This window comes from Amphiprion ocellaris, chromosome 22 (assembly GCF_022539595.1).
Source record: "Amphiprion ocellaris isolate individual 3 ecotype Okinawa chromosome 22, ASM2253959v1, whole genome shotgun sequence".
NCBI classification, from domain to species: Eukaryota; Metazoa; Chordata; class Actinopteri; family Pomacentridae; genus Amphiprion; species Amphiprion ocellaris.
The window spans coordinates 8,206,377-8,231,737 of NC_072787.1; positions in this window are offsets into that span (position 1 = coordinate 8,206,377).

Here is a 25,361-nt window from a genome sequence, read left to right on the forward strand (position 1 = left end):
ACATTCACCTGTTGACTCTTTTCAGCTTAGATGACTCTTTCACGTTGCTTTCCAAATTCACAGGGAGTAGCTGAAAGCGCAGCTTGCCAGGCCGCTTTCATAGCTAGCAAATGCCATGTAATTGGACACATCTTCATTGCAGTGTTTAGAATTGTTTCTTGAGAGATAAGTCTTACATTATTTATTCTACTCCCTGTATATATGTCTATATCATCCACTGCCACCATTCCAGCTTTGTGTATTATCTGAGGAAGCAGGCTGGTTTATAATTATTAGTTTAAGGCCCCGGCCCCACCATTCTTCCACCATCTTCTCTTGGCAGCAAGGGTCACAGGAGCCATAAAACATGATTAAGTGAAGGAGCCGTAGCTGTAAAGTTTGTTCCAGCCGCTCACGGATGAAAAATGACATTGAAATCAGTCACAGCATGGGAACATGTCTGGGCCCTCAGTAATGATTAAACCCCTGGTTTGGATAACCAGTAGCAGACAGACACACAAAGCTGTGATAACTAGAAGAGCAGAAACATCTGCAGTGTACTCTGTATCACATAATGAGCCCCACAGTGGATGATTTAGGGCATGTAACACAATGTGAGTTCTATGGCAGTTATCTACTCTGCTACACTGCACTAACATAACATTGCAGGACATGGTGCAAGGTTATAAAACCACAAATCATGTCCTTCATTGTCACGTTTACCCTAACATTCAAGGTAATAGAGTTAAGTGTGCTGGTGGCTTTAAATTTAGTTAAGAATTTCTTTGTAAAAATAAATATTAATCACAACAAAAAGGAGCAAACAAGCACAAAATATGCTGTGATATATTATTTTGTTACCTTTGGATAGACCCTTATACAGACATAGGATTTAGAAATACTGGGTATCAGTCTCTTCTAGGTCTCGGCAAGCAAGTGGAAAAAATTGTTCAAATTCAATCAATGATTTATCATTACATAGATCTATAAAGTATCATATTCAAGTGCTCGACAACACTAACAGTTCTTTAACCTCATGAGCTCAGAAATACTTCCAGGGTAATGTCACCACCTTTACTTTTAAAGTCTTAGCTTGGTCATTATAAGGTCTAGCCATACATGCTGTATCTTGTTTTTTTCAGACATTGTAGACAATGCAGAGACAAGGTGGATTACTCTTTGACACACAGAGAAACAACTAGTATCACCAGAAAGAATTCTGCTTTTTATTTGGATGTGTGGTAGTGCCTTGCTTATGAAACAATAGGAACTTTGTGACTTAGTCAACCATGAAGCAGGAGTAAGAAAACAGGTGAAGAAATGAAAAAATAATTAAAGATCTTACTTTGCAGAAGCTTCATCTGTTTTTGTTACATGATTATTTCTGTATGGACAAACAATGAGCGTAATTACTGGTGTCACAGTCTGATGATGCCAACATATTGCATAGGTACATTAATATCTTTGCCGTTATTGCGCTGCATAATGATTACCTTGTCTCTATGGCAAGAGTTCACACAGTACTAATGGATGTAGAGATAAACACACAGTTGTATGCAGATTGGAACTTTTATGATGGACAGAAGAGCAACTGGCATTGTTTAAAAGGTCAGGCTGTGCAATTTCATTTGATATCTACACTTCACTGCAAGCAATACCTAAGTGAATTTAGATGCATAGTGTGTTCATCAGGCTCTAAAAGTAAATAATAAAGGCTACTAATTAAACGGTCTTGTTATATATGGTTTCATATTTGGTTAAAAACCTAATTTTACTCTGACACGTTTTCTGCATTTTCGGTGGAGCTTTCAGGTTGAGCATTGGCCTCATGTTTGCTCTTGCTTTGTCCACTCACATAAAACAGCAAAGGTTCTGGATGAAGCATCAGCTAGATATGATAGACGCTGTCCAGTATTGTCGACATGGTTGTTGACTCAAAGCTCAGTGAGAGCAGAAGAAAGTTTCACTCTCTTACAGTGACCTTTACAGCAGATCATTTGCATGTTCTTCCTCCTAGGCAACACTAAAACATCCGCAGCTTCCCTGATCAGACCGGCAGGAAGCTAATGTCTGTTGTTAGTGCTGCTGAATGGCGCTGACGCTGCCAGGAGTAATTATGGGTAATTGGTGGGACAATAAGGCGATGACAGCTGTGGAACCGTTGCAACATGAGGGCAGGGATGGGCCCAGCCTACGATCCGGGCAGCACCCTTACCTCACTCTCCACCACTGTCACGATCGACCGGGCACAATTAAGCCACACAATAACCTTTTTGTGGACCCCTGTCTGGCATATATCAACATCACATCTAAAGCAGGGAGTTGAACCTTTTTTTTCACTGTTTTCTCCACCCGTTTCGCCTAGGAGAAGCATTTATTTTAATCAAAGGAAAAAAGATAGAAATAAATGCATGCGTGAGAAAGTCGATAGGTTGGCAGGAACCCAAATCTAAAAGAAAAAAACTTCACAGGTGAACAGGTGTAAGAAAACACTTGAAGACAGCAGCCTGAAGTTGATGACGATAGACTGAGGAAGTACCGCATGGCTTTTAAGCAATTTATGACTAATCCCTTTAATTTTGTGTAGTAAGTTGCTTCAGTAGAAGTACAGTTAGCAAAAACTAAAACTTGAAATCATCAGTAATTCACTTGTTGGTTTTGCCACTGAAGCAGTTTCCTTCCTCTCCACCCAGAAGTCAAATGAAGGATTTTATGGTCAAGCAAAAAATGGAATCGATCATTGTTGGAAATTTCCTGTCAAATTTGCTGAGTGATGCTTTTGCTCAACAACATTAATCTCTATTTGCTGGTTGGAAATACTGAAGACCTCTGCACAATCAAACTTAAATTAATCATATACATGATGGCATTCTCACACTTGCTATAAATAAACTACACAACAAAGTGTTGTCAGTTCAGAGTTTATGTATACTGAGACATCATTTCTTCAATCATTAGATTACATAGATGGCATGGAGAGGTCTACCTGAGAATGTCACTATATTCAGTCATTTCATGTCTCCGACAGCAAGAGGTTCCCAGTTGGCAGCTTCTGTCTCACAGTCACTGTGGTGAGTAAGTAAGGGTGGATGGACGGGTCAATAAAACACTGAGACTTGAGATGTTTTTTCCCCTTTAAAGCAACATTATTTGTTTCATTAAAAATCATATTAAAACCATAACCATGTCTTAACCATGGCAGCAAAGTTTTTTTTTTTTTTAAGTTTTTTTTTGGCCTTTTTGTCAGCTTTTTATTGGATAGGCACAGTGAGAGAAAGACAGGAAACAGGGGAGAAGAGTCGGGGAAGACATGCAGCAAAGGGCCGCGAGCGGGAATCGAACCCGGGCCAGCTGCGTCGGGGACCAGCCCCTGTACATGGGTCGCCCGCTCAACGCGCTGAGCTATACGGGCGCTCCAGCAAAGTTATTTTAACAGTTTAGTTGTACCCTATCTTCTACCACAAACAAATCAACTATGTTTAGTTTGAAGGGCTTGTTGGTTTTGCTACCACTCATATATTTGTGTTAGACATGAGAGAGCTGGTTAGGTTGTTTAGCAACTCCGTCCAGTATTGAAAAATACACCAATAGCATTTTATTAATAGCAAAAACAGCTATGTAAAACTGACAGGTTGTGGTTATACAAGGAAATCCTGCTGGAACAGTTTCATTGTTGAGGAGCTGCCACTGCACCCGCAGATAAATAGTTCCAAGATATATTTATATGTACTTCCTCAAATAAAAACACAGCTTGTCAATTTTACATTTCTGTTTTTGCCGTAAAAAGACAAGAATTAACCTGTTAGTTTAGTCAGTAAAAAATAGGAGATATTTTAAATTTCCAGTCTTATTGCTTTGCCAGGCTTCATATTTTGTCACAGATGTTCTTTAGTTCTCTACAAGTAAGCCAATAAGCATATCTCCACTAAAATCTAGCAAGGAAATGACAAACATAAGCTTAATCTTCATTTAAGGTAAATCAAATTCTTGTCAACACAGCTCTGGGAAGTATTTTGTACATTTAAGTACATTTTAGTTTGGCTGCATACTATTTAATTTAGCAACATTTGAAAAACTAGTTAAAGTCAACTAACAATAATTTCTGATTCCCTTTAAGAAGGTTCTCTAAATACCTAAAAGTAACAGCATTGATTGAAAATGTCTGGTTATAGCAGAAAATCATTGACTTGTTTGCAGTGGACAACAGCAGTGGAGACAGAGTGAGAAGTGAGAGATGGAAAAAGGACCAGAGATAAAGAGTCATGAGACATTAAACAGATGGATAGAAACTAATCCACAATGAAATGTTGGCTTCATATCAAAAATTGGCAAAGTAACTGCACATATCATTCTTGTTTGGAATCTAACAGAAGCACATATTTCTAATCTGTTTATTGAGGCTTTGTCTGTTAGCCAGTGGCCTGGCAATGAACTTTGGTCAGACAAATGCACAAAGCCTCCATTGAACTGTTCCCTCATAGATAAGCTACAATGTGGATCAGTGGCTTAATATCAAGATAGATATGGAGAAAGAAAAGATGATTTCTCTCTTTTTTTGTAGAAGTCAACAAAGTTTCAGGAGGGATTCCCTTGCTGTGAGTCCACTGTGATATAAAATGATAAAATCCTTTCTGAAGGAAACATTCAACAAATGACATTACTTTCAACTGCAGTGGGGTCACTCTGGGACAGAACAGACTCAACAGAAAAAGGAGAGGATGAGTGGAAGATGGAAATCCTCCTAAATATCACCTTTACACTTCCATCCTAAAGCAAGTGCCAAACGCCTGTTAGGATATCATAGAGCTATAACTCCATCTTTTTGTAACAACCAACCTCAGATTAAGCTATAGCCAAGCTTTTAAATCATAGTAACTTTATTGTACCGTCTTTCCTACTTAACACTTTAATGGTGGGGCTGATCGAGGACTGTCAGAGGATCAAAGACAGTCTTAGAACCACTCCAATGTTGCCTTGGCTACTTTCTTCAGGATGATGCGTTTCTGACAGGTGAAACATTGTCCAGTCTCAGTTGTACAAAGTTTCTTCATTAACCTCTCTTTACTGGACAACATTCATCCTTCCCTCAAGTCTGACCAGTTTCTCCAGTTTACCTGTTGCTTAGAAGCACCCCTATAGCATGATGCTGCCACCACCATGCTTCACCGTGGGAACTACATCAGCAGGTTATGAGCAGTACCTAGAGTTCAGCAGACATAGTTCTTGGATTTCTTCTGAAGAGCTCAAGTTTTATCTCATCAGATCAGACGATCTCCTTCCTTATGCTTACAGAGTCCCTTAAAATCCACAGGCCGTCGTGTGCCTTTTACTTAAGCTTGAGATTGATCGATAAGATGCTGCTGAGATGGTCATCCTTCCAGTATGTTCTTATACCTCTACAGAGGTTGTAAAGATCTGTGAGTTTGAAAGCTGAGTTGGTCACCTCAATACAGTTACATGAAGAACATACAAACCACACAGACCAAAGACCAGCAACCCGCAGGTTTCAACCAAGAACTTTCTTATTGTGAAACTGCACCACATGCTGCTCAGTAGAGAAATATCGTTATTGGTCATTGTAGAACTAGCTCAGTCAGCTAGCTCCAGTAACAAGGCTTCTTTTTATCAAAGTTTCTATTATCACTAACACAAGTAAGATAATTAATTCCTGATAAATTTAATGCGAATAGAGCTTTGGGTGAGTGGCACTGACTCCAGTGTTCAAAGGGAGGTGATTAATGTCTACAAAAAATTACTTAGTTAAGTCATTATACAAGGGTACAGATTTTTTGCCTATTAGATTGATTTCCATTTAGTATTTATGTCCACAAAGGTATGTGGAATAAAATGATGTCTGCACTCTTAAAATGCTCTTGCAGCCAAATACAAAATAACTTCAGGTGATAATTTTCTGGAGTTGGTTGTATTACAGTATGACTCACCAATTTGGAAGTATTCACATCTGATAAGTGTGTTTATCCTTTGTCAGAGTCAGTCAGCCCTCAAGTGTTTAGTTAGTCCAGTCTAACCTGAAGGACTTTTTGAAGACTCCTGGAATGTGTTTTGCTGCAACGGATTAAATTTATTTCTTGGAAGTGAAAAAGCGAGAGACTAAACTCCTTGTGTTGCTGCAGAAACACAGAAAATCACTTGTCAAGCAGTCAAGAAATGTTAGTGTAACTGATGACGAGGAGCTAAAAAAGCAAAAACAGCTATGCTATGAAACAATGGTTTAAAAAAATTAGTTAAACTACTTTCAAGAGTGTCTCAGGAGAGAATCTGGATATATGACTGACAGACAAGCTACACAAATGTAGTATTTACATTCTACTTTGGTGGAATTAGGTAACGTGCTTTTTAAGTCTTAAAATTAGGGTAATCTAACATGTGGACCAGTATGGTGTATTTTTTCTCAGTGCATGTCCTGGATCGGGAATTAAGAATGATACATATCATGTGAACAAAAACTTGACAACATCAACATCCCTGGTTATTAGCAGTATTAGCAGTATTGTCAAAGATTTCCATGATAAATACCTGGATTCTTTTTGTTTAAAACATATTAAAATGGCTGAAAAACCTCATCTAAAAACTGCTGCTAACTTATTGGAAGGCTAAGTGAAACATATTCAATTACATAATTCAACAATTGCTTTACCAAAGTGTTTAGATGTAAAGTGTGGGAATGTTAGGCAGCTCAAAGTGCTTTAAATAATAACTCATATGTATATATATATATATATATATATATATATATATATATATATATATATATATATATATATATATATATATATATATATATATATATATATATATATATATATATATATATATATATATATTAGTTTGTATTATTAATATACATCACAGAACTTGCAAATAGCTTAAGTGGAAGAAATATTTTTCAGTATTAAATCTATAACTGTTGATTTACATACACACACTGTATTCTTAAAAAAAGGTTCAGTGTATTTATGGTGTACCTGTTAAAATATGAATTAAACTCTTTCTATTTGCTGGTTTCTGCAGTTCTGGCCCACAAGCACTCCAATATTTAGCTTAATATATTAAGTGTATAGGGCTTTGATGTACACATGATACACTTGGCTGGAACAAAAAGACAAAGGAAGAGGGTTTAAAGATACTTTTATTGATTACAAAACAGCAGTAGCACTAACAAATGCCGCATACTTGTAGCTTATTAGTCGCCAATGATTTTGAGACCCATATTTGTATCATATAAATATGAGTTTCGGTTAAATAGCTGTTTGTTTCACATGTAAGCAAATTGTAAATGCCGGCAACCACACACCATTGGACAGGCTGTGACCCTGTGAGGTTTCAGCTGAAAGATAGTTTTTCATAAAAGTTTCCCATTTTCAAGGACCATTGAAAAAAAAGCAACAACATGAATTCATTAGTAATTTTTCCCGCTCCGACCGGCATCCCTCATGGCAGCGGCTATGGATCGTTGCAGTCATGGAGACAGACAGGGAGACATCGCTGCCATCAGTGTCTGCTTTTAGTATTCTACATAAACACACACACGCACACAGACACACACACACACACACGCAGTGGTATCTCTGCTATCAGTGCTGGCCCTGCAGCTTGTGTCCCCTCAGTGCAGGACTCTGAGCTGAAAGGTCACAGTGTGTCGCCACTGAAATGTCACCAGGCCACTCCAGCCCTGTCCATGCTGTCTGTCTCTCACGTTAGGTCTCTGAACAATGCGCTACAGTGTGGCTGCTGAGGTGCAGTAAAACATCAAACATCCTGGTGACCAGTGCTCGGACAATGCCTCTGTTTATGTAATGTGAGGGAATTTGAAATTGCCGTGACTCAGCAAACAAGACTGAAGCAAATAAAGAGAATAAGAGACTGTAACTGAGCTCTTTTATTAGCGCACTTTGTTTACTGAAGTCGGCGCCTGAAAAACACACAAAAAGCTCTCTTGTTTGAGTTCTCTTTTTTCTTCTTCTGCAGCAAACAATACACATTTTTGGGGTGAAGGAGAATGAAAACAGCAAATGAATGGGGGGCCTGTGGAGAGTTGTGTCAGAATGTGCTGATGATAAGCTTGGCATGGCTAATATTGAGCACATCGAGACAGAGCGTGGCTATCTGCGCTGTGCATAGGAGTTGTCTGTGGGAAAAAGACAGGCCTCAGTGTGGGAAACGGCCTTCTTTTGATACGGAGCTGAAGATCAGCAGTCTGCCATTATCTGCCATGGAAAAGTTCAGCCTGGTTTAGAGAGGGCAAATGCAGAAAGAGGGTTTTTGTCCATCGCTCTGACCCTCTGTCATCCTCATGGGCTCAGCTAATAAGCAGAGCCTTTGAGGATGCTTGATAAATTGTGCAGATAAGTGGTTTGATAGAAATTGGCAGCCATGAAATTTGGCTCTATTAGATTGAAAATGAAATTGATAAATGCGGGCAATGTTGCTGCTCATGAAATTAAGCCTTTTTCTGTCCGTCTCTCCCCTCTTGTCTGTCTCTAGTCCTCTTGGCTCCAGGCTGGAGTCACATGGTTGAGTGATCAAGTCGGAGTGTTGAGGCGAGCTCAGTGGGTGAAACGCAGGAGCTCCGACGGGTTACTGCTGGGTCTGAAATCAGTCTAAGTAGGCCAGGCCCTCTCTGAGGCTCAGAGCAGACGCAAACACACCTCTCCTCCCCTCTCCCCTCTCCCCCCTGTCCTTCCACCATCCTCCCACTCTCCTCTGACCTCTATCCAGGCTCAGCTCGGCCACAGAGTTCAGCGTGTCCACAGGCTCACCTCTCCAGTCTCACATCAGCATGGGTGGAAGGACAGACAAGGAAGGGGATGGAAAAACACCAAACACATTCAGGGCTGCTTTCTTTGTTAGAATGATGTTTTTCTCTGACTCAGTTTTTAATAATTCATTAAAAAAGAAATTAAAATACTTTAAAAAAAAATGAAAACAGTATATACTGATCTTTAGATCTTTGGACTTATTTGGTCAACATTGTAATTATCAACAAGAAGAAGTCTTCCAATTTACAGGGTGTTAGTAGACACTGCATACTTGATACATAACTAGAGCAGTTTCTATGTTCCACTGTGCATAAAGGCTAATACATTTCCAAACAAAATAATCATAAAAAAAGTGTTAAACTTTACTGATGCAGCACTTTTCAAAATCTAATTTACAAAGTGCTTCGCAAGGCAGCTAAACAAAACAGAGGAGTTGTAAAATCATCAAAAACCAACACACTGTTTGAAAAGGTCCAAAATATTATTGAAAGAAATAAGAAACAGGAGTTCAAAGGAAATTACAACTCAAATAAAATCAGGAAAGGTTGTCCAGTAAAAGCATGTTTAAAGAAGAGTATAACAGTGGACTTTGGCTGATGTCAAACATTCGTGATTGCTTGCTTGTGTATTTTTTAGAGCTAAGCAAGATTTAAAATTCAACTTTCCTCCAATAATGATTTCGATGTCTGGATTAATGCTATTTACCAATGAGGAAACTGGTAATTACAGTAACTCTGTTCTAACCTGAACATGGCAGGAGGTCACAGGACTGTTTACTGCTAGTTTTGACTTCTTAACTCCTTCCTATAATGTGGGAGAACAACAGAAGTGAGTGGGCAGGTGGTGCCATGAACCATCGGGACTCAGTAGTCTTGTTTTTATGTAATTGTCAAGCACATTTGAAGGAAACTTTTGTTGCACAAAAATTTTAAAAGGAAAATGCAAATTAGTGTTGATTAACTGCTTCAGAACTAGCCATTAGCATTATCAGATGGTGACGATATAGACTTCAATATACATAACTGTAATAAACCAAGAAGAAGAAGACAGAAACTAAAATTTTTGTTTGCCAACCGCTAATAAACCTCAAAGTAGAAGAAGAAATGAACCAAAGTTGGCCATCTATAAGAGAAAAATGAATAGAAGTCTTCAAGGATGATGTGATTATGTTGTTATCCTTCCATGTCGGCTGGTACTAGCCATGCTTCGTGCTGTCATGAACTTGTTAAAGAAAAGATGTTTAATCTCCCATTATGTACATTAACATTTTCTCAGAATCAAAAATTACCTCAAGCGAGCGTTGAAACCTTTCGTGAAATTGGAATTTTCTTTCTTGAACTCTGCTGTTATGCGACAACACAGCTAACGATAGCAAGCTAGGCTAACTATCTCCCACTTTCACAGGACTTCCTCTGTATTTCCTTGATATTTGTTTTGACTTGTGTACTTACATGGTGTGTTCCAGTTAGCAAGAATGTTTGGTTGACATTTACATGTTATAAAATAAACCTGCTGTGGTGCGTTTTGACGCTCTGGCCATTTACCACAAGTCACCATATCTGGATGTAAACAATCCAGATAGCTATCGTTTGCAAGACCCTCTCCTGTTAACAATGCAGACACATCACTGAATATGTACTAGATGCCAATGAACCAGCAGATGTTAAAATGCCATTAACGAATCAATACTATCACTAGCAAACCAGGCTAACTAGCGTTCTCTTTCCAATTAGTAGTGAATTCTAATAATATACCATCTTTCACTTTGAGTAGCATACACATTTAACACTTTCTTCCTGAATATTGAATTTGGTAAAGCAACAATGTTACATAACATTTGCTACGTGGACTGTGGAGAAATGTCTTGTATCACCCAAAAGACTACTTGTTTTTTGTGCAAAAATAAAATTAAAAAGAGATAATTTGACTTTAACCAATATTTCTATAAAGAAATTCATTATGTTCACCCACAGTGCAGCTGCCCTCCCTTTCTAAGGGGTCAGAGGTCAGGAACAGTTACAGGAGAGCAGCCTAGGAGCTGTCAGAGATGTCACTGTGCAGTCATGTTTGGAAAATCTGACACTCTCTACTTTTAGCAACAGGAATCCATCACCGGCAATCAGCATACTTTAGAAACACCTGCTGGAGGTTTTGTTTTCCACCCTGTAAGGAGGAGAGGAGCGGTGGTGGGAGGAAATAGTGGACAGAGAAAGGGGGAAAGGGTGAATTCTCAGGCTGCCCTCTCCCCATCCACCCCCACCCCAACCCAGGCTCATTAACTCAATTCATAATCGACCCTGGCTGGTGGGGCAGGCAGGTGGGGGGAGGTAGCTGAACTCATTAGGCTAAAGATCATCGCTTGTTTCTGTCTCAAAATGCCCGCTGCTGCAAAGTTAAAACCTCTTCATGAGTGTATTCAAGTTTCCACAGTTTTGTGTTGACAAAATGATTTGACGGTCGACGGACAGTTTTTTTTTCTTGTCTGTTTCCTTCCTGTCTTTCTGTCTTTCATCTTTCATTTTTTCCTTTGCTTCCTCCTTTTTTCCCCTCGTCCCCGTCCAGGCAGCTTGAAGCAGAGCCACTAAATGGGGATAATTGGGGGGGAAAGTAGCCGGCCCTTGTCTGACCAATCTTCTCACACAACAATCAGCAGATTGTTCCCGGGACCTGGTGACACAACAACCTCCTAGTGTAGATTTGGGCTGTAATTAGCAAGCAGCTACCGACATGCACGTCAGATGTGGTTATATGCAGCGAATCGATTGGAAATTCTCCCCCCTGCCTGTTTTCTCAACAACCCAGCCCTTTCATTCCTCTTTTTGGATTGTTTTGAGCTGCAGCGAGCGTTCACATGGAGCGCTGGATCGATGCTGCGGGGAGGTTTGTTTGCTGTCTCTGGAGTTGGTCAGTTGGAGGGGCCTGTTTTTTTCTGTGCCTGACTGGACTCTGGTTAACCATCTAATGAGGGCAGAGGGAACGTGTCCACAGAGACAGAGCAGCAGGACCTCTCGCTGTCTGTTTCCTCCTCACCACACACTGTCTTCTCACACATGCACACACACATGCACAGGGATGAACTTTTTCTGACACTAGCCGCGTGTATACTCAAACATACACAGCGTCAGGGAATGTTTGTCTTCCTTTTAAATTCTTAATCCTCTGCTTCTTCTGTTTACTTACGTGTGCATAATCTTCTGTATGATCTGTGATTACAGTCAAACACACACACAGCCTGAAGGGTTCACAGAGTGCTCACAGTTGCTGGTTGCTGTTTGTTTGCTTTACAAGCAACATCCAACATGGTGCACCAGATAAGAAAGGCATTTTTCCATTAACTGTTTTTACAGACCAAAGTCTTCACATAGGAATTGATAGTGGTCATTTGAGCCATTTTTAATTTTCATACCCCGAGCATAAAAAGGAATGTATTTCAGACAAACCACAATAATTCCAGGTCATTTGTAGAAAGTCTTAAACAGTCAGTGCCTTTAAATGAAATATTTATGAGAAGAGGCCTTTTGAATGCTTTCATTTTATAGTATTTACCATCTCATGAGGGCAAAATGAGCAAAACAAGTTGTGACATATTTGCTGACATTTACAGAAACGTTGGAGGCCATGGAAGTTCATTTTTTTACTGGAAGGTAACTAATACATTGCAATTTCAGTTGTCCATCCATTATCTATACACCACTTAATCCTCATTAGGGTCACAGGGGGCTGCAGTCTATCCCAGCTGACTTAGGCCAAAGGCAGGAGACACCTGGACAGGTCACCAGTCTATGACAGGGCTACACATAGACACAAACAAGAACACTGACATTCACACCTACAGACAATTTAGAATTATCAGTTAACTTTAGCACATTTTTCAACTGTGAGAGGAAGCCAGAGTACCTGGAGAAAACCAACGCATGCACAGGGAGAACATGTAAACTCCATGCAGAAAGATCCTAGGCTCAGGCTGGGATGTGATCCAGGGATCTTCTAGCTGCAAGGTGACAGTGCTAACCACCAAGCTACTGTCTAGGGTCTGGTCTAGTGTCTTTATTTGTAATTACTCTGCTAAGGAACTGCGGAGTTATGTAACAATCAATGTACGTTTGTCTGTGAATCTATGAATTCGTCTGTCTGTCTGTCTGTCTCTGTCTGTGTGAAACATTACTCAAAGAAGGACAAACGGATTTGGATGAAATTTTCAGGGAAGGTCAGAAATGACACAAGGACCACCTCAATAAATTTTAGCAGTGATCTGGCTTATAGTCTGGATCCATGGCTTTATTAAGGATTTTCCATTGCGAGATATAGCTGCCGGCTATAACCGGCTGTAACCATGATGTGAACACTGTGTCAGTTACCTGCTGACAATCACATGATTGTGATTCTACTACAAAATGACTGTGATTCATCAGTTGGAAATCATACAAGGAACAAATGATTAAACTGTGGGGTGTTTCTGAGAACCATCAATTCCCGCTACATATTTAAGTCACATATGTAGCAAACCCCAGCCAGACAATGGTGAAGTGCTTGATGTTTCACAAAGCCTTTATTTATTTTGAGCACAAATTCACCTTTCTGTCCTTCACTCATTTCTTCACAGTAAGAGCTTGTCCCCATTGTCGCTAGGTGCTCCTAAGTTTATACACATCCTTTGCTAGACAGCAACAGCGTTCTTTCTTTCATCTTAATGTGAATTTTTGGACTTTTCGGCAGCATCTTCGTCATGTCAAGAAACTGCTTCTTAGATAAACACTTCTTGTAATCTGGAAAGGTGACAAAATAAAAGCCCATAACAATTAAAAATACGCCTTCAAAATAAAAGCATGGAAGGAATGGTTATTTTAACACTAGCAAAAGAAAGGCTTGCCAAAAGTGATGAAATGATCAACAGACCTTTATAAGAGTAATTTACACACAATTCGGCATCCATACATAACATGCACATGCATAACACATGCCTGTACTCAGCACAAGGTCATTTCTTATTAAAGATTTCATCCATCAGAAATGATACGTCAACTGAGCAGCCTTGGCGGAGTACTGCGCTCTCTGAGTGCTTTTCTTGATAAATTTGTGCTGTTCCCAAAAGCTCCATCTGTTCAGCATTACTTTGTATTTCCAACTTTACATTATTTGCTTAGTAAGTTGCTAAACAGTTATTCTCAGTGGCCTCCAGATGCTAACGGTAACATCCATGTTGCTGTTGCCTCATTGTGTTGTTCTCATGACTTACGGCTGATGTTCCCACTTCAGGAAGAGGAGCTGCTTTATTTTTTGACAAGAAAAAATCTGACAATATGGACTGCAGCACTGTCACATACATACAGAGCATGAAATGAGCATACAGTACTTTTATGCCTCATGCACAGTTGTCATCACAAACCCTGTCACACTTGGGCAGATGACAAAATTTATACCACGTCCTTGTGTATGCAGAAACCAGCAATTACTGTAGTTTGATTTCCTAGCACAACTTTGTAAAAGGTGCCTTTAAAGAAGTAAAGAAGCCCACATGTATTTGATACATGTAAAAATCGACATTGTAGTTCAACAAGCAGACAGCTCTTCTTTGTGGAGCGATTTATTAGCTGGTTCACATTGACTTTAGCTTTGGTGACAGCACAGAGTTCTTCCAGCAGTCCCGATCTCAGAAATGTGAATTCACACCGTCTAACTCTGAATTTGGTGAGTCCTGAAAGAAATTGTACCTGTAGCTGCTGCTCCTTTGGTAGGCCAGTCTGCACACCAAACACCAAACTGAAACTGAACAAACCTCCTAGTAAGACAGAGAACAAGCTGACCACCAAATCAAAGTTGTGGAGCATCAATGAGATTACAAACAGCAAGTCATTTCTGAATTTTAATTTGTAAACACTTCTTACTGGAAAAAGTAGTCACATTACTGTAACACGTGCATTCCTGCACAGAAATTATGAATCTAAGAGGAGCCCCTCATAAAAATCAGCTGTCAGTGTGGAGCCTTTCTAGTGACTCATACAATTTCATAAAAAGGCCAAAATGTATGCAAATATTCTGTGTACTTTATACATTTGAATACCCTCATTTTTTCCATAATTAACCATAGCATTCTACTGCACCTTCTGTGTAGTCCACATATTCCCTATTAATTTCCAACAACCTTTTCTTTTGTCATCGCTAGACACAAACATTCATCTTCTAATGCCTGCTGTTATGATGCCACTAGTGCTGCTGTTCATGGTAACTATTTTAGTCATTTTTAATGAGAAACATGGTCCATTTTTACAGAGCTAAATATGTAAATAGTGGTTGTTTTGGGATTTCCAAATGAGTGACATGGAAATATTCCCATTACGTGTTACACAAAACATTCTGACAGACAGGATACGTCTAAAGGTCACATGGGGCCGTAAACCTGGAGTCATCACTTCATGAGAATTAGAAGACGTCTTTTATCATCATATGTCACAGAGACGGAGAGCAGACATGGCTGACTGCTAGATAGTCATCAGTAGGTGTAAGTGATACTGCTGAGCCCAGAGTATCGTGTCTCTCGGGTAGGTCATCCTCATGGCCTGCAAGTGATGACAAACAAGATGTCTGATGGCCTTGGAGAAAGATCTGAAAAGAAACTCGGACCGTTTCCTGCTGAGTAGCATTTTACACCCTGTAAGGTGAAACTGTGGAAATAATCGGCCCCAGACTAAAAGCGGATGGCCGCTGTGTGTATCTTGGCTCTGTCCTTGGTGCTTATGTTTGAGTAAATGAAATTAGTAATGTGTGTCGCAGGTGATATGAGGTCAGTGTTGTGTTTGTGTATTTACATATGTGTGAATATGTGTGTGTTTGTTTTGAGTTTTGAGTAGTGAGCAGGGGAAGTCAAAATATCAAAGGGCTAAAAGTCAAGCATCGGCGGTGCAGGAAGTCTGACGTGGAAATCAAACATCCCATTAAGTTGTCAGAGGCAGCCAAGAGCAATAACACAGCAGCTGGGTCTGGTTCCCTCACAGATGGGCACACAGACGGACGGATGGAGAGGCAGACAGACAGATGGACAGATGGTCAGACAGAGGCACAGGACATAGAAACACAGTGCTATGCAGAGGTCTTACAGATCACCAGTGTCACTGTCTGATCTGGGCAAAATGACGCAGAAAATTCAGCAGATTGGACATATGGTTGCTAACAAGTACAGAGAATGTCCCATCCATCCACTATCTACACACAGCTCGATCCTCATTAGGGTCGCAGGGGGCTGGAGTCTATCCCAGCTGATTTAGGGTGAAGGCAGGGGACACCTGGACAGGTAACAGTCTATCACAGGGCTACACATAGAGACAAACAATCACACTCACATTCACACTTATGGGCAATTTAGAGTTACCAATTATCATCAGCATGTTTTTGGACTGTGGGATGAAGCTGGAGAACCTGGAGAAAACCCATGCATGTACAGGAAGAACACGTAAAATCCATGCAGAAAGATCCTGGGAAGGCCGGGATGCGAACCGGGGATCTTCTAGCTGCAAAGTAAAAGGGCTAACCACCAAGCCACTGTGCAGCCCAAGAGAATGTCATTCTTTAAAAAAGAGAAGAACAGGCTGTCATGAATCCTGAGTCTGTCGGGCCATAAAAAACACTAGTGACGTAATGTCACATGCTCTAAATATCTTGGTGTTATATAAGACTCTACGCTCAGCACATTATACGATTAAGCCGGACACTGGAATATAAGCCTCTCTCATTTCAGAAGTATCAGAAACTCTCTTACTTTTGAAGGTGCAAAACCTTTTTTCATCCTTTGATTGTGTCACATTTCACATATTGTATCTCATGCTGGACAAAGGCCAATAGAACAATTTTGAAACCTCTTGAATCCTTCTATAAACAAGCCATTAAAATAAGATGATGCAACAGTTGTATATTGGCTAAGCATGGGATGTTAAATTTTGCATGATCGTGTATGCAATTGTACGATTGGTTTTCAAAGTTGTTCATGGTTATGCACACTCACCTCTAAAGTTTTCTATTCATTGCACTTCTGGAACCAGGACAACAAGGGCTTCTTCGAGATGGCAATCCCTTAATGTAAAACTGCCTTTGGACAATCGGCTTTTTCCTACAAAGCAATATCGGAATGGAATAATCTCCCCTCTGAACTAAAGACCAAACAGATTTTAAAGACATTTCTACAGAGACAGAAAAATGACTTTCTTCTATCCCTCTACCTCTATCTCTACCTCCCTACCTCTTCTGTCCCTCTCAACCCGCCCGGCCAGCAGGCAGATGGGTTCCCCCACATTAGAGCCGGGTTCTGCTCGAGGTTTTTTTCCCTGTTAAAAGGGTGTTTTCCTTGCCACTGTCACCTTTTGGCTTGCTCTGGGGTTCAGGCATATGGGTTCTGCAAAGCGTCTTGAGACAATTTGACTGTAATTGGCGCTATATAAATAAAATTGAATTGAACTGAATTTGATGCTAACATTGCTCACAGCTTCATTCAGACAGCACAGTGAGAGAGAAAGCCAAAGTACACACATGACATTTGTTGCACATGTGAAATGTAGAACACCAAGAGATGTATAACAGATAATACACTAATAAACAAAAGACTAAACAGGCAAACTTATCAAACTGTCCAAACAACTAATAGCCTAGTTTATGATTTCTGAAACAGTGAAAATACTGTTTATGTGTGGCGATATTGTGACTATTACTTTATGAACAATAAGATGAAAATATCTTGACAGCTTTACCTGCAACACACAGAGTGTGGCAGTTCGCTTGTCTGAGGTGAAGAAAAGTCCACATTGTGACTTGCAGTTGGATTCTGATCAATCCTGTCTCCGTGTCTGAAAATGTACATAATTATTAGCAATTAATGAAGCTACCACTGCTGTTTTACATGTGTGAATGAATGTAACTCTGTCGTTTATGAGACATTTATATGGATGCTGCTACTGTTTGATTTTGCAGATATTTAATAAACCTAGAGGTAAAACTCCTACAAACAGCTGGAAGCACCAAACTTCAGCTCCTGTTAGCCATTTATCGTTGAGGAGTCTCATTAGTCTTATGTGTAACAGACTCTGTGTGTTCCTGCCAGCATCAGTTCCAAATACAAACAAAACAAGAACCCACTCAGAACAACTTTGCTCAGTAGCACTACTAGTGGTCAAAATCTCCACAGAGCAGCTTTAAATACTGCTTTGGGTCATGTTTCAATCGCATTAGTCTCTTACAAAGCTCCTCCAGCTTGACTGAGATTTATTTTGAATAGGTATTTGGACAAAACAGGGTTTTCTCTTGTTGTCTAACAGCCTGCTAAAGAGGGTATTTAGGTAAAAGTTCTTTGGTTTGACAGGGATAAACTGGTGATAATAGGCAGTCCACAAAAAAATTCAACAAATCCTCTGATTAAAAATAAAGCCCCCATTCCGACCTCCTCCCCTCGCCATACCTGACACCTCTGGGGCTTCGGTCGCTCTTGCCAGGGGGGCTGATGGGAGTCAGGTCCAGTGGTGGACAGGGTGAGCCAGAACACTTGCAGGGTCAATTTTGCATGTGACCGGTGTTTCGTATTTAATGAGAACCGCTGTCACTTCGAGTCAGGGCAGTCAGTGGAGAGAGGGAGAAGAGGAGGAGAATACAGAAGGGAAGACATTTCTGGATGGAAATCCAGCTTTGAGAGAAGAATATCTGAAATACTCTGGACATCATCTATAGGACACCACACTATACAAAGTCCCCTTCAAAGTTAAAACAAACACCAAAAGGACATACTGCCTCCAATCCCACCCTCCAGCCCACATTCCCCTGATCCTCCACAGCCTCCCCCTCCCAGCGTCCTGGCCCACGCTGGACCCTCATTAGGTCATGTGTACTCAATCCTGTTGTTCCTGCGTCCCTTAATTTCTACTGTTATGGGGACAAAGGGAGGCACAAAGCACATCGCAGCCCCGGGTCCTTGCACTCGACCTCATTCGCTCATTACCGTCACCATAGAAACTCACTCCCCTCATCACCTCCAGGCGACCCCTCCCACAGTGTGTACAGAAGAGCAGAATTTCTGTAGCAGTTTGGAAGTGATGGGAGTGACAGGTAGGTGTGTGTGTCATTGTGTGTGGGCTGAATCTTCTGATAACAACTCTGACTACTGTGGAACTGTTATTCCAGTGTTTGTGGCCAGCAGCCGCTCCTGCATATGTGTGCGTGGCAGGAGTGTGTGGTATTAAGTGTGATGTTCTAAGACCTTTTCCTCTCCGAACGCTTGGGAACAGGTTGTTTTCTGGTGAATGCAGAAATGCGAGGGTGTAGATCAGATTTCTTGACTCTGGACAAGCTCCAGACTTTGATACCAGAGTGAGAAAGATCTATATGGAGACCAAAAAACCCCCAGTCAGTGCATCAGCAAACACAGTGAGTCCATTATTTTTGATTAATCTGGCCACTGGTATTTGCCATGTCAAAGCCATGTGATGAGTGTGTATGTTTTACATATTAAGCACAAGGCAGACCAAGGATTTCTTCTTCATGCGTCTGGGAGAGCTGTTTTTCTTCTCAAACATCACTGTGGTTTTTCAACAGGGAACCATGTAGTCATGGAGCTGTGAATTGTGAAAGCTGTAATTTCTTTTTTGTGAACACGTCCCACTCTGGATCCTTGCAGGAGGAGGCATTTACAGCTTCATTCTTAAATGGTTTGAAGATTTGAAATAATGATGTTTGGAGTCCCAGCTTTCCCAAAAACTGCAGTAAGTCAACACGGACAAATACTAGTTTCCTTGAACACACCTTTAATTATAAGTTTCACCTAACAAACAAAAAAAAAAGTTTCACCTAACATGCATGCGCACGCACGCGCGTGCACACACACACACACACACACACACACACACACACACACACACACACACACACACACACACACACACACACACACACACACACACACACACACACACACACACAGGAAAGAGCTCCCTCTGCTGAGCTCAGTGTCCACAGCTCCCTCCTCTCCTCTCACCAACACTCACCTAAAGTTTCTGTCTGTTCTGAGCTCTTTCTCTTGCGCTGCCAGTTTAATTCATCCTCAGCTCATTTCCACCGCTTAGTTTTTCTTGTAGCAGCCAAGTGAGTCACAATTCATAAATATTTACATGTATTAAAATGTGTGCATGTTAAACGCCCCAATGTTATATGTTAATAAACAGATGTTAATACAAGTACATCAAGGTGATTCCCCACAAAAAAGAGTTTGGCATTTGGATTCTTCTTGTTTTTCAAGTATAAATAACTCATCCTTTAATTATATTGTTCTGTAAAGTAGTAGGGAGGTTAAGCAACTTTTGACTTCAAGTCATGATGCAAAGGTCTCCATTGGTATGGAAGTAACCTAGGGCCATAAAAATAAATTTATCCTAAGACACAAGTGAGATCATGCTTTGGCAGCCATTTTTAAAATCACCGCCCACCATACTCGAGAGGCCCATATCTTTGCTTTTGCTAACGTTTTGAAGGAAAAGATAAATAAAGTCACTCTAATGACACAATTTTTTTAATATGAAATGTGCATATTTACCCCCAGTTGTCATAGTAAGGGGAAAGCTGTTGGTATTTGAAATCTGAAACCTATTTTAATGGATTCTTTGACCCCAAAAATGTACACTTTAACACCAAATTTGTCATTATACCTATAACAGAAGCAAAGATATGGGTTCCAGAGTATTTTCGGGGCATTGGCTGCCATTTTTGAAAAAATGTGTTTATTTCCAATACAAAGTGTGATCTCAATTGTGTCTTAGGAAAAAATAATTTGTATGACCCTAAGGTACTTCCATACCAAAGGGGACTTTTGCATCATGACTTGAAGTCAAAGGCCTACTTTTTGGGCTTAACCTCCCTACTAAAGGATCAAAAGAGCAGGTCATCCATTTGTTGCATAGTTTGTAATTTCAGTGAGGAAGCCATTGGACTATAGGTGGTTTTAATAGAAAATAAGCTTTAATCTTTCTACTTTGCACCTCTCTCCTTTTGTTGTGGCCATTTTGAGCTGGGTCATAACAAAACATTGATATACATTAATTCAGTCAAATGTGTTGGTTTTTATTAGTAAATTTAACATAACTGTCATTGTTGTATATAACCTTGAAATCTAAAGTCCAAAACAATTCCTCAAATTGTGTGTGCAATGTAAGACAGCAGAGACCAGAGAGAGAAAGAAACTAGATTCTTTATTGTTGCAAATATTTCATTGTTGAATCAAGAAAAATGCCTGGGTTTTCCACCAGCTTCAATCATCGGTGCCTGTTAAATCTGCAACAACAGAGGAGGAATCCCCACATTTTTTTGTCTGGGAGATAACCCTGGGTCAGGCTTACCTGCAGCACAGCGGATGAAGGTGGGATTAGGCCAGAGCTCTGAGGGTTGTTGCGATAGTGTGTTGTTCTTGTCTTTTCTCTTCCAAACATGTTATGCAATAGACACACAGTTTCTTCAAACTCACTGTAGTTTTCTTTTAGTCCTCTTTCACATTGTAAAATCATGACGGTAGAACAAATGCAGATTTTTCAAGTGTGTCATCACACTTTCTACTTTTTGTAGTAAACACTGAAGTAACAATATGACATTAGCATCCTCCTTAAACTGTCTTCAAGCCATTTAACTGTGAGAAACTGAAAAATGCACTCAGAAAAGTAAAGGATGTCAACAGATATGACACTTAAAACTACTCTGATAGATGAACATGAACAAACAGGTTGTGATTTTATATTTTTTGACAGTATTTTTACATCTTTCACACATTGTATTTGCATACATATAACTGATTGGTCCTAAAAACCAAGCTATAATATAACATCATTTATGGTTAGTGTTCAGATTTACTTGAACACATTTGTGCCATCAACCTCAATCACAAAACCTTTCATTCTTTCTTTCTTTTTACTGTAATGTTTGACAGTAGGCATAATAAAAGTACCGTCACTGCTAGCATGTGTAGCTTCCTCTGTTTTGGATTTATTCCTCCAAAGTTTCAAAGATTCAAAAGAAGTTATTGTCAAGATAGCTTGATACTGGCATAAATTTGTGTAAATATTAACAGTTACTTTTGCAATTTAATGTTCACTGCTGACTTTCTCTACGTTAAATGTTTGCGTGAAGGAGCTGTAAGAACGAGAGGGAACGTGACTGCAGACTAAGTGAGGCAGACAGTACAGTAAATGTGTGTATGCGTGCAGCAGGCCAGGTATCAGAACATCACACTGTGAGCTTGTTGTGCTGCTGCCTGCTGTGATAGAGACGAGAGGCCTGTATGGACTCGCCCTGCAGTCCCAGCGGAGGCAGCGGCCTTCAGCTACACACACTATTATCTCCCAGAGGAATGCCACCCAGATTAGATGGAGAAAATGCATGACGAGAAACACGTCCAAAAACGTGCAGCATTCTTCATGAAAACAGGAACACTTTGTAAGGAACAGAAATAAAAAAAAAGTTAAAATTGCTCATTGATGAGCTGGTGGTTGGTTATCACTTTCAGGGAAAACATGAGGGGAGCAGCCTTTGTCATATAACTTCATGACAAATCTAAAAATCTTGATATACCACAGAATGTCTTGGAAAAGGTAGAAAAGTTGACACATAGAGAAACAAAAATTATGTAATATGCAACAGAACCATGTAATAAGGGCATGCATGCAGCATGTACCTTCAATGTCCACTGAAAGTTCTGTTTCACTGCAGAGACAAAAACAGAAGATTTGTATGCAGCAATAAAGAGACTAACATTCCTCAATACACAAAACAAACATACACTACCATTCAAAAGTTTGTGGTCACTTAGAAATAGTCAGGGCCCCCTCCTCTGTCCCCGCCTCAGCCCCCAGCTGACCTCCGTTTTTCTCTCTCTCTCTGGCTCTCCCTCTCTTTCTCCCTCTGTTGCCGGGCGGAGCTGTTCTCCACAGCTGCCACCCACTACTAATCATTATCATCCACAGAACTCCGGGCAGCTGTGGTGTGGCACACCTGACTATCATCTCTGCAATAAAAACCAGTCCCACTCTCCACTCCCTGCCAGATTGTAAACTCTGCTCACGCAGTCAGTTTCTTCTAGCCTCTTTTGCACGTCTGTTTCTGAGAAATTCACCTACTAATCCTGTTTTCCCTGTCTAGATCGCTGACCCAGCTGCCCGGTTTCCCCAGCCCAGCTTACCCCCTGCAGTCCCCGGATTCCCCTCCTGACCTGACCTTCCCCTCCCCTGGACTCGTTCCCCCCTCCTGCTCCTGGATCCCCGACCCGTCCCTGGAAAGCCCTGTCCGCCGAGCCCCGGCCCTGGAAACATCCCGCCTGCTGCGCTCCCCTGTTCCAGGAACATTCTGCCTGCCGCCACCCCGGAACAAGACTCTCCTGCACGCTCTCTGCCACCAACAGGCACCCACCACCAAAGACGCCTACCGGACCGCTGTTTCCCAGTACTGTCGCCCCCTCCCCGTCACTCCCCATTAGTTTAGTTACATTAGTTTCTTTAGCACTCTTTAGTTCCTCCCTTCACTCTATCTTGATTGTATTCTTGGTTCAATAAATCCAGCTCTCATTCCAGTCTCGCCTCCTCTGTGTGCTCTCTGCACGGGTTCACCCCCTCACCTGGACAGAAATGTCTTTTTTTTTTTTTTTAAAAAGCAGGTTTTTTTTTTCAATGAAGACAACATTAAATGAATCAGAAATCCAGTGTAGACATTGTTAATGTGGTAAATGACTATTCTAGCTGGAAACAATTGGTTTTTAATGGAATATCTCCATAGGGGTACAGAGGAACATTTCCAGCAACCATCACTCCTGTGTTCTAATGCTACATTGTGTTAGTTAATGGTGTTGAAAGACTAATTGATGATTAGAAAACCCTTGTACAGTTATGTTAGCACATGAATAAAAGTGTGAGTTTTCATGAAATTGTCTGGGTGACCCCAAACTTTTGAACGTTAGTGTAAATGTCTTTTTTTTCATTGCTTGACTGGTGCTCTTTTAATTATATCTTCTTGTTGTGGAATCTTCATCTGCACTGGACTGAAAAATTTGCACCAGGTGCTGTTTATGTCCCCCAAACAACTCCTAATACTAACAGGTATTAACTTGCATTTTTGTGCAGATTTTCTTGAAATCTGGTTAAAATTAGAATATAATTCTGCCCAGGATGCCAAAGTAACTTGCAAAAGAAGAAGAAAAGAAATTGTACTCTGCTTCACAGTGAGTGATTTTTTCCTCTATTCCTCATCATGACACAGCAGAACAGGAGAAGACAGGAAGGTGGGGGCAGAGATTCAGTGAAAGTAAATGAAAAGAGTAAAAGAGATCAGTGTAATTTGGATCTCATGTATTTTTAATGAAGCTGCAGTCATGGAGGGGTTAGAGAGCAGGCTGGTTTGAAGAGCAGTGAATGGGGGAGTGGAGACAACACAGTCATGCTGCTATTGATCAAAGGACTGGTGGAGGTAGACTGGCTCCACGACTGGGCCAGAGAGAGCTGCACTGTACAAGACAGAGGCTGAGATGACAGGCAAGAAGTACGAGGCAGAACGATCAAGACTTCACCTGAGGCTCAACAGTCAGGTACAAAACACTGAAAATCTAATTCACTGTTTTATTTTCACAGTCAAAACACTTAAAGAAAAAAAATATTGTGCTGTAAGCCAATAAAATGGGAAGTATCAGTTATACAAACAAAGGATTTACTATGAAAAAAAATAATAAAATGGACCTAGTCAGGTATTGAATTCTCAAATTACGTGCACAAGCTTGGCAGTTAATGTTGCACAGTGATATAAAAGCATGGTGGAATTAAGAGCCCGTTCTTATCTATAGAACAGCAGTGAAGCCAGGACACCTGGGTAAGAAAACCTCACTGAAATGAAGTGATGTAAGCTGAGCTTCCATCCAGCTATTTTTATGTGCATTCTTAATTTGTGCAGAAATACCCGAGTGAAAAGGCCAAAATATTCTGTAAAATCTCAAAATATCACAGAAATTTTAGGGAAAGATGGAAAATTGGAAGACAATTGGGACCCTTTGCTATTTTGAAACCATGAAGAACTACAAGGAAATGACTGTGATTTTTGTTTAAAAAAAAAAAAAAAAGAAACAACGGTGACTGTTGGTAGAACACAGGCAAAGAAAGCAGTCTTCCATATCGATAGTAAACCTTTTCATTCACCCCAACCTCCTCCCTTGTGAAATTTTCAGGGTTATATCAATGCCATGTTACATTCACCTCGGCTTATGACAGATAAGAATTGTGATTCATATGACGACAGCAGCAGTTGGAGGTTGGATAGTAATTCAGGTTTTATAGGTGTGGCTAAATTGATACTTCCTCTTTCACAGAGTCTGAAAAACACACAAAATTACACTCCATAGATAGATAGATGGATGGATGGATGGATGGATGGATGGATGGATGGATGGATGGATGGATGGATGGATGGATGGATGGATGGATGGATGGATGGATGGATAGATAGATAGATAGATAGATAGATAGATAGATAGATAGATAGATAGATAGATAGATAGATAGATAGATAGATAGATGGATGGGAAATTCAAGTAGCTCACACGTTAGATACAGACTT